The following is a 12029-nucleotide window of genomic DNA, read 5'->3' on the forward strand; positions in this document are numbered from 1 at the left end:
ATCCCTTTGAACCCCTGGCTACCCATTGATAACAGCAGCCTTCTATACCCAGCAGTTCGTGAGAGATGCAATTTGCAGTACACAGTTCTGCACAACAGCCAAGCAAAGCTCCAATTCCCATTTCATGTAAACAGTAACTCAGATCACCTGAATAGGGCAACATTTTATCAATATCACTAAGAGACCAGAATCAGTCCAACCCTGCAAGCTTTAAAATTTTTATTAATTATTGTGGGTCTGCTGGAAGGCTATGTTGCTTTTCAAACAAATTACCTTTCAAACATCTCTATCTCGGCTCACTTCGCTCTTTTTCTCCAGGGTTACCTCTTTATTTTCATGGGCTAAAAAAAAAAAACGTGTTAAGTTCTTTAGATTCAGTTCAGTGCCTGCCTACTGTGAGCGCAGCCAAATCCCATGGTGACTGGATGCCTGCAGCCCAATTTACTGCATTCCTCCTTTCAATAAGCAGGCAAGGCAAAGAATGGAACAGTTTTGCTTATCTACTGCTTGCTGCTCAGTTGCAGCAATAGGTGAGGAGACAGCATCACCTCTCACCCTGTGCAGATATTTTTCAGTTGCATGCCCTAAAATTTAAATTTTGAGATGTTTATAAGTAAATAAAAGCCTGCCTGCATTTAATGCAGTTTGGTATTTGCATAATTACTTTTCAAGTTAATGAGCGTAACAGAAGCCAAAACACAGAAGGTTGAATATCTTTAGAGCAGCCTGTGCCAGCAAATAAACACAGAACTCTTGTAAGTATCAAATTGCAAAGCAGCTTAGAAGCAGAATAATTTATTTAGAGAACAATAAGCATCTATTTGCGCTGGGCAGATAGCCAAGGTGAACAAATGACAGACGCATACGTAATTGAATATTAGATGAGCCATCATTTCATTTCACCAGCATTTGTCTCTTGGAATGTCTGTAACCAACCCCACTGAACAAAACATTATAAAATAAAGGCTGTCAAACTGCCTCCTCCAAAGCCAAGCAAACAGCTGGGCTGAAGACAATAATGACAATTTGAAAGAAAAGATTCTGAGACAGTGGCTACCCACTTTGTTAAGTGATGAAATCAACATCAGTCTAGCATAGAAATCTAGTCAGTGGCACCTCTGTCTTTCAGGATGGATCATAGAGTAGCTGGCAGGTAAAAGACAAGTTAGAGATGCAGCTGGCTAACCTGTACTGACATACATCAACTAATGAACCCACCCTGCAAAGGAAACCCCAGGGATAGACAGGCATCAACTATTAAGTGAAGGTAGTACAATGCTTTATCATCCATTTGCTGCCTAACCCATCAGGAAGTAATTAGTACCAATATTATTCAAAGATCTGTGGTGTCATCTTCAATAATATTTCAAATATCATTACAGAACTTTGGAGAGCATTGGCCCACCTGTAAGACGTTATTTCTGCACAACAAGAGGTAGCGGCCTTTGGGGGCCTAAATGTCTAGCTGACACATCTGATTGAAAATATTTCCAATGTTCTAATATAAACACAGCCTGCTACAACAGTTTGGGTTTGGACTGTAAAGCTGGGATTTATGCTGCTGAGAAATACAGTTTAAAAGTTATGAGGTTCTGCAATCATCATTAGGAGCGAGAACAAAAAATAACTAATGATCAAAATCATTGGAATCAAGTCCCTTTTCTGTCTTATAACCACAAACCCACAACTTTTAGTTTCCTAAAATGTTTCTGAAGTTAAAATTACCTGAAAGCTAATGGTAAACTGTTCATGCTTTAAGACCAGAGAGGATTAATTTACACAGAGAAATGAACCATGAGTTGTTTCTGTTGTGCTACTGAGGACCTCAAGCTTTCACTAACATTTATCAGAAATGTTAATGTAGGTAAGAGAACAAAGTACTTGGCATCCAGCTAAGTGACAGCAAAGGAAGAATAAAATAACAACCTAACAGAAAGGTGCAGATATCTAGTAGGAAGAGTAATAACTTACCAGGTAGTATCATGTCACAACAGTGTTCAGAAACAAGAAGTGGATTTGACCTAAGCACTTTTTACAAAATTCAATCCAACTGTGAATATGTTACATACTGCAAAGCTTTTTAAGGGAAAATACTGATTCCAATGTATAAACCAGTATTAGACAGAGTCCACAGGACAACAATCATCAGTCTCCTCCAGTAAGGTACATCTCAGTTTAAGAAGGAGGGAGAACTTCTTTTGAAAAAGACATTTACTGGAGCATGCGGGTCACAGAACACATAACCACCGATCAGCTTGGAAGCTCAAACCAGAAATGTCTTGTCCCAGCCAGTGACTCAACAACAGAAGTGACCAAAGTAATTTCACCAGACCCAATTATTATAGCTGTATAGCTTACCTATAGCTCAAATACCTGGGAAATATTTTTGGCTTTATTTCCTGGCATGAATTCTAGCTTTGTAAAATGTTAATCTTTTGCTTTCTCAGCTACACAGAATTTGAGTTTCAATCATTTAGTTATTTTGTTGGATTCAAAGTACTTCAACAACATACGAAAATTTGCTTCCTTCCTCTGCATTTCTTTTGCTATACATATGTTAAACAATCCTTCAGAGAGAAACCTCAGTTGTCAAGATCTCTCCCAGCCATGCATCAATCTTTTTAATAGAGTTCACAGGGTTTTTTCCCCCTATTCTTCACAATAGTAACAAAGACAGACTCTATAAATTCTGGGATTTTGGTCTGCAAATAAAAATCTCCTGGATGTGCCCTTGCATTTATAAATGTGTTAGTTACTACAAGATTTTTGCATTACATACTTTTAGCAGATCATGGCAGGAAACAAATCATACTAAATCTAAGATCAAATTATTAATTCTACCGCAACTCAAAGGCAGTAAGAACATTTCACAAGACTCATAAGCGGAAGGGGAAAATGTGTCTCTCTTTTTTTAAATTATTTTTTAAATTTTTTGTTAAAGACCCTCAAAGCTTGCATTCCTCAAATCATTTAGACACATCAGTGACTTCCCTGGGATTTTTTTTTCTGCCCAGCACACACTTTGAGCAGAAATTACATTGTATATGCTGACAATTTCACCCTTTCAAATGTTCAGCTTTTCATCAGAAAGACTGCACAGAAAGTACTATTTCTTCATTTTAATGTTACTGAATATCTACCTGATTTGCACAGACAGCTCTTAATGGGCTAACTCTTGTTCTCCATACACTGTTTATCTGAAGGTTAGAAGTCAAAATGGGGGTCATAAGAAAACCTAACCATCCAGAAACCAATTTTTCAAAGCAATTTTTGAACCTCAGAAGACAATACAAACTAACGATGCAGAACTCGCTGCTCCAAGAACTCCTCTTAAGCTAAAGCAGCAGTGGCTTTTGGCCATGAATTCTAAGCATCCTGGACCCAATTTACAATCACTGTTCTGAGTAAATTGTCTCATATTACATCTCACAAAGTGATTTATGCAAGAATAATCAACTTAGATAAAAGCCCTGCCTAGCATGCTGCCCACTGTCTCTAACACTGAGCAGCAGCTAATGGAAGAGTATCGGAATGGTGGCATTCTCCAGGCCATCATTAGGTATGGCTTAAGGGTTTTATCACCAACCGATAGCCTCTCGGTATCCAACAGCTCACAAGTATTTGCTTCTTTGAATTTGCCCACTGTCATTTTGAGACACTGACAACTTTTTGCCTGTATTACACACTTCTGGGCAAGGAGTTTCACCCTCTTCAGCAGCAAAATCAAACCTGAGCTTAGAAGTTCGTCATACTGGCCTTATATTTAAAATTACTTTCTACCGGATAAAGCATCTAATATTACCTAACTTCTCTACAAATGTCTACAATCAAGTAAAAAAGTAAATATTTCCCCAAAATAACTTACATGGTACTAAAGACAGACTTCTGCAAAGGAACTTTCTAACAGACATGCCAAGTGAATCCAGGTGAATCTTTTGTTAAAAACCTATGAGGGGCAATATTTGGAAACTTGAAAGGAAAAAAGGTAATATCCATTACAGGTGTTTTCCATTATTTACCTGGTTTGACATTAATTTATGCATGTTTGGGTGATATTTTAAAATATTAGCACTTGCCTAGCTTTCTTTTGGGTGCTTACACCTTCCAAGTTTTCCAAGATTAATTTGGAAGCAGAATTGTGGACAAGAAAATACTTTAAATAATTATTTTCAAAATTCTGCAATGCAAGCTATCTCTACCTGCTGAATTTTAAAAATTTCATTTCAGCAAATGATATTTTTCATCCTTGTTATGACCAGTGAAAAATTAAATAGAAATCTGCGTGGAGGATAAATCAGGGAGTAGAGTCTGAGAGTCACGCAGAAGTTAGTTCTATATTTCCTGCACTCTTATCAACTGAACCGCTCTTAAGGGTGCACTGTGGTAGGCAGTTGGAAGCAGATGAATACATTACACTGCGGAGCAATTGGGTAAAATAGTGGTGATTTTTTCTTGTGGAGCTCTTTTCCCATCAAATATTTCCCTAGTGAATTATTCACGGAGAAACAGACTTCAAACAACACCTCATTCATTTCCTAGCTTTGTTATAAAACTAGAAATTAAGTCATCACAAGCTTATCCAGCCAAACAAGTAAACATCTACTTGTCTAAGTTAGTTGTTAAACACATTAAGAGCACCTAAACCAAAATAAAACAATAAAAAAAGCCCTCTCAGCTGAGGTTATTCTTCATTAAACACAACAGACCAACTGTGCTATGCACCTCAGGAAACTTCAGTGCCTACAGAAAGCTCCAGATTAGATTACTGTACATCATTCAGAAATCCACCAGGAATTTTGCACAGCTACAGAAACGTTTTGCTTTATGTTTCCACATGGAGTTTCTCTAGATGGTGAATTACAGACAGAAAATTCTGCTCACAGTTTTCTTACCCTTAGACTCTCCCGAACCTTTATCCGGAAAGTTACTGAGTGAGGAACTGAGATTGATAGAGTGATTTTAAAAGTCCAATGCAATAGATTATCCAAAGGTTAGGAATGCTTTCCCTCTCTCAAACTCAAATAACTTCCTGTTCCTTATCGTATCAGCAAATGTATTTGACAAACGGGCATCCGTGATATTTAACATAGCACCTGAAATGGTCTTTGAGGACTACATTATAGAGCTTTTCTGTCTCAGGCACCACAGGTTTTAGGCCCTGCCAAAACTGAGGTACAGGACTGCACCTTTCCAAGGCTGAACAGGAGTTATTTAAGAGGAGGAATTACATATTATTTGTTAATTGTGTGGAGCTATGGTAGAGGTGTATTCATTCTTGCTGTCCTCAGAGATACACTGTTAATACAACACTGAGAGCAGGCTAATAAACCAGCCTATTCAACTGGATTTTCTAAATTGGGTATTATGCTAATGCAATAATTCAACATTTTATTAACATGGGAAATGGTAGAATTTAATTGTGTCTGCTGAGACTAGAACTCTCTTAAGTGTCTTGGAACCAATTGGAGGACAGACACAACAAACACATAAATAATAGAGAAACACGAGCTGATCTACTTGGCCAGTTGAAAATGTACTCATTTCTTTTTTTCTCAGATCTGGGGGAGGAAAAAAGGGGGGGGGGGGGGGAGAGAAGAAAAATAAGGAGGGGGGGGAAACAGACAAAAACGGGGCAAAAAGCAAGGAAAAAACAGACATCTGCTATTATACTGTGCTGTGCAATGCTTCACTTTCCATCTTATAGTAAACACAGAAGGAGGGCAGGGTAATGATCCTTCTTACTTTCACACCTACCAGAAAGTCTCACAATTCAAGATCTCAAAGTTGCAGAAGGGGGTAAGTATTGCTAGACTTCATAGAGCAAACAATTCCAGAGGAAGAAGAGGGTTTCTACATCCTTCCTTGTCACTATCTGCACGAAGACCAGACCTACCTGAGCCTTTAAAATTTGGAAAAACTACATTACCTCTGGCAAATCCATGTGACTTGTATATTCAAAGTCTCACTCAGACCTATGTGTAAATTATTTAATAAATCGGAGGGGAGGGGAGCACGGGAAATCTTTTATGTGCAGTATAGTCGCATTTCCATTACTTCAATTTCCTCCCCTGGTTAGATGGAAATGCAAATGGAAAGCCGAGGACATCTTGCAAAGTCCAGTATTCAAGTGAAAACTGTTTTCAGGGTAGACCTTGAGCACCCTTAACCACAACTTATCTGATCAAAAGCTGCAACTAAAGCTTTGCACAAAGGACTGGATAGAGCTAAAGATAAAGCATATAGCGTTGATTTCATCACCCCATAAAAGCTATTTCTAGACAGCTGTATCATTAGTCCAATTTCAAATGCAAACCTTGGTGCTCAACAAATTAGAATAATTCTTCTTTCAAGGGCTGTTTTCTCAGCTCCTGCCAATGTGAGATTAGTTAGCACAACATTGATTGGAGTAACTGAAAGTGCCAGAGACTTGGAAAGGGAATGGATGACAATTTCATAGTAACTAAAGACTAATTACACTTATCTAGCAAATAATCACTACATGCTTTATGTTTCATTAAAAATAAATAAATAAATAAATAAAATAAATAAAACAAAAGCATGGACAAAACTCCCTTAATTTTTCTTATCACAAAACCTGATAAAAACACACAGATACATCTCTTCCTGGCTACTTTATACAGTCCTCTCTTCCTCAAAAGTTCCTAATCCCTTCCTACAGGTTACACAGTGGAATATATTCTCCCTGCTCTGGGCTGAGTTCTGCTGTGCACAGGGTACCCAAAAAAAGCACATGTTGTAATACCTGCACCTGTCCTGTGAAATGTGCTGTCCCATTTATTATGAGTTCCCTTATCCCAGGGACGGTATGTGTTACCCAGGGCAGGTATGAGTTGGGAAAAAAACAACAACAAACAAACCAAAGCCCACCACCAAAAAACTGTATATGGCTTTCTTTTCAAGAGACATGCATAATCTGCTCTCTCTCATTACTTTGTATTTCTGAAGGTAAATAGCCTCAGTTAGAAAAGCCCTCTGAGAGCACATTGCTTGGCTCAATTTCATTGGCTAGCCAGGCTTGCTAAAGAACATGTTTTAATAGGTTACTATCTGAAACCCTCCCATAATAGTCTCTTCTCCAGGATGTATGATATGTGCCAACTTTGTTAAATGCATATAAGAGTAACCTACCATGCAACATTATTCCAGAGTGACACAGGCTGGAATTCAAATCATGCCATTCCTTTCTAGAAAGCCAATGACCACAGCTTCAAGGAGGAAAGTAATTCAGTATGTTAAGATGTATTATGATGTATTTGAGCCCAAGTTTAAGGTCTGAAATTAAAAACAAATTAATTTTGTAACATCGAGGGCACTCAGAGAAAGGAAATCAAGCAAAAAGAAAAAAAAAAAAAACAAAAACAAAAACGTGCACTTGGAAGTTCACTAAGAAATCTTGCTCACTGTTGCAAAGAACTAAGAGGGTGAACAGAACCATGATGTATTGCTAATTTAGTACAAATTTTGGACTGATAAGATGCTTCATATGTAAATGTTCAATTTTCTTCACAATAGTACATCAAGGCATACAACAATAAGCATTCACTGAAGTGGATATTTTCATATGATTACGACACCTGCTTCAGAACTGATTGCTCTGAAAAAGATATATGTAGATATTGGAGCAATCTGACAGATCTATAGAATATTTGAGTTGGGACATTTGTAGATATGTTATGGACAGAGGAAGATATGGATACATGAAAAGAGGATATAGTTATGTGAGAGGAGAGATCTGGGGAGGGTTGTTTTGGTTTGTTTTAAAAACTCCTTTAAAATATTGACCACTAACTAATCAAAACAATAAACCTCGTGGAGGAGGTTTGGCGTGGATGGAAATACCAAGCGTTGGAAAAGAAAATTGAAAGATGTCTACCTGAAAAGAAACAAAGATATTCAGCCCAGTGTACAGGCAGCAATGATTGACAAAATTTATTTCAACCACTTTTTCAAACCTCATAGAGCCTGAGGCCGAATTTCCCACCTTGTAAATAAATGGACTTGGAGTAAGCGAGCTACACTTTCATGTCTTTTGGTCATGAAAGAACTGATCAAGTTATGGTTTTTTTCCCTCAAGCTAAAAATCACAACTTTATTTTCTATATTTTTACAAATATATACATATATATATAAAATTAGAATTATTGAGGTGCTAAATGCTTTCATTCAAACCCTATTGCTTTCACTTTGGAATCCAAGTGAAGTGAAAACTCCTGTCTCAATCTGAATTGGCCTGTCCATTAAACATTTCACAAAAACGTTATTGCTAGCATCCCTGAGTTAGAGCAGAAGTTGTTCCAAGTTCTCAGTACTTCTTGTGATAAAGTGTGAATGTGACTTGAAAATCTATTACTCTCTAGGTATCTTACTAGATAATGATGTTACAGGCATTGACTTAGTATCTTCAAGTCCTATTTTGTAATGTCTCATTCCTCGCAATTACACTTAGGTTTCTTGTAGGTTTTTCCTTTCCAACTTACCGCTTCCCTGAAAGCTTTAAAAATTTCATTAATAACACTATTTCCTGCCTTCACAGATACAATTTAATTTTGCATTGGATTTAGAGCATGATGATTTCATTGCAGAATCATTAACGGGTAAATAATCAAGTACAGAAAATCCACTGTGCTAGGTGTTGTGGATGAATAACACAGTGAAAACAGTTTTTCAGAAGGGAAAAGGGAAAGTGTAAAGGTCAATATAACACTTCACACTGACATTGATTTCTTCATTCTGTTTGACTATGCAGATCTCAAAGTGCGCTGGGGACATAAAATAGTATTTATGTTGTGAAACCTGGGGTTAAAGCCAAGGGCCATACTAAGCCAAAACAAACTCTGAAGCTGCGTTAAAGATCTGGCGTGAAAGAAAACAAATGGTATAAAACAAAATAAAAATTCCAGCAGGTCAGAATGGTACTTGACCAAATAAATAAGCTGCCCTGGGAAAACACATAGTTTTTAAACATAAGCTGGACAACGTACTAAGAGAGAGTTGGAAAAAACTCCTTTCCTTAGAAGCTCTTCCCCACCATATATGTGCTTTAAAGTGTATTAGATATCAGCACAGGCAGGAGCTCAGAGCTGCCCCTGCGAACTGCTACCTGAGGCGACTGCCGGCCACAGATTAGGAAAATGCACATCCCATGGATCAATGAATAACAGCAGTTTGATTATCCTCACAAGGTCTAATGAAAGTTAACATTTAGAAACATGCAATTGATTTTCATTACCATCCCCCACTGTAACTGGCTGACAAAAATCTCCTTTCATAATGGACTTCAAGTAATGAGTATATAGTATTTAACCATACACATAAATGAACTTCTAAATTAGAGCAGTTCCTCCCACAGGGTTTTTTAGGGGAAAGCTGGAGTTCTGATTAGTTCTAACTGCATGGTGAATGCTCACTGTTAGGATGCCCAATGTTCATCAGAACCAAAGACATCTAAATTAGAAACTAATTTAGAAAAGGGTTTACCCTAAATTCCATTTGCATCTCAATATTAGATGCACATTAGATGTCAAACTTCAGGCCCCTGAGGAGGAAAAATATGCACTGTATTTTCCGATTAATACTTTAAAGAAATACAACATTAACTGAACACAAGCAAGGATTTAACCTATGATGTTAAGCTTTAATTCTGATTGAATCCTATTCACACAGCTCTCTCAACATTTTTTTGTTTAGCTGTATACTGTCCATGTTTGAGACAATTAAAGGATGCCTAAAAAATAAGGCAAAGTCCAGAATGAAATGGAGCTAATATTTTGTGACCCAAGAACCTAACATGAACCTGACAAGCTCTGATGAGTTCCTGCACTCACTCTGCTTCCTTCTCCACCTAGAAAAACAGATCAACTGCACTCTTCTGTTAGATAATCACCAATGGTGAAGATGCTCCAAAATACATTTCACCTGCACAAAAAAGAGCATTGAGAGAAAAAAGTTAGACCATCAGAGCTGAGCCCCAAAAGCTTGACCCAATATGCCATATCTCTGAGGATATGGGAGGCTACGCATGAAAAACTGAGAGCCTGTTCTTCTATTCCACTGGAATAATAAGCAATCTCTGGTTAACACTGACCACCAGAAGATGCATTTTCCATTCCAGCTCTCATTGTTGCTGACACCGGCACTTTTTATGCACCTCAGTGGAAAAATACTCTTTTATGACTGGTACCACTGATGAGTGTGTATGTGTCCAGGCACCATGAGACTAGACCACTACCTTGATTGCAACACGTTATTTGGAGTGAGATGCTATTCCAGAAACTGGCATAAACAACAGATGAAGTCTAGAACAAAAATTAAGGTGTAACATACTGATACAGGCCAAATCTAGACAATGCTCTTAACACAGATTTAGAGACAGGTGTATAGAAAACAAAAGGAAAACCATATTTTTACTTATTCTATATTTTTATATATTTCATAGCTATTATAGCTTTGTGTCACCAGCTATTAAACTATTAGGAAACCTAGGCCCAGGAGAATGCAGCTCAAAATCTTGTATCCTGGAACTTTGCCTCTATGGGAAAAGGTTCTTAATCTGGGGTACCCAAATCTTCCTCGTGGTTCTATTCATATTCAAACCTTTACCCTCAGTCTTGTGGACCTTCTAATACCTCAGTTTATCCAGAAGTTAGTTTTAACTCTTCTTCTAAAATATCAATAACTGTCCTTTCCTCTCTAGAGATGCAGTGTTGTATGCCCCTCTCAAGAACAGTCATTTCCTATACATAGAAGAAACAAGACCCTTTTAACACTTTGTCTATTCTTAAATTGTCTGTACAAAATAAGTGTTAATCTGAGAAAAACCTTTATTTTGTTCTGAAAGAGATATTCAAATCTCAGTTGAAGGAATTTTTGGATGCTGAAATTACATTGCTACATAAACATACAGGTTAGCAGCCATAACTGTAGAGTCACATAAAATGCATTTCTGTATGGTGTTAACATCAGCCTAATTAGATACGATAGCAGAAAGATACTTTGCATAAGTGAGGCAGACCTTACTCTTAGTTCAAGAGTGCACAATACTGTGTTTAAAGTTTCTGTTCAAAATCAGTCAGAATAGGTAGCTGAAAACTGATACAACTAATATACTTGCATTGGTCTTCTTATTGTTTTATGGGAAAAAGATGTACTGTCAGAGATGCAAATCTGAAGAGATTTTCTGTCCAAAAGCTCTAAGTTAAGGTGCCAAATTACTCCTAGGTACAAATTATTCAAGCAAGGCAGGAATCAAAGATGCAATATTTTAATTAGTAGTCAGAGCCTTTATGCATTCAATGGCTGGCAGTAATATCCACTTTCCTTGGCATTTGCTCCTAGTTAACTTAGAAATCCCTTGCTCTCATGATGTTTCTGAGAAACCAGTCCAATGCATTTATTGTATACATACATATATATATATATATACACACACACATATATATATATACATATATATATTTTTTTCCCCCCAGCTGTTTTAAAAGGACAAATTAGATTCTTATTCGGAGCTTTTACTTCCACTGTTTGATAGGGAAGCGCAGGGCTCACAGTTACAATAGCTGAATATTTTTGTGTCTTAAGCCTAAGGTTGCCTATTACACAGACATCACAGTTTTCAGAAGTGCAGATGGAAAAAAATGCAAAGCTAAGCTAGCTTTTAGCTAGAATTCAATCTATGTCCACTAGTCCTCACTAAATAGGAATAAAAATCTCAACAAAACTTTTAAAATTAGTTAATCCAGTAACTGATGATAGATTGGTCTTAAAAGAGCAAACAAAAGTCTTATTGCCAAACAAGTCTTCCAGAAGCTTAGAGATCATACATATGCTATATGACACCTCACTGAGCAATACCCAGCAGCAACCGAAGCCAAAGCAGCAGCCTCTCAAATAGGCATTTGCACTGCTATGCAATCACTGAGTCATTCTTCAGATTAGGATATTAAATCATTTTAAATTCTTGTAAACTACTCTATTTACTATAAGCTCATATGTTTAAGAAACTTCATAAT

The sequence above is a fragment of the Columba livia genome, chromosome 9 (assembly GCF_036013475.1).
Source record: "Columba livia isolate bColLiv1 breed racing homer chromosome 9, bColLiv1.pat.W.v2, whole genome shotgun sequence".
NCBI classification, from domain to species: Eukaryota; Metazoa; Chordata; class Aves; order Columbiformes; family Columbidae; genus Columba; species Columba livia.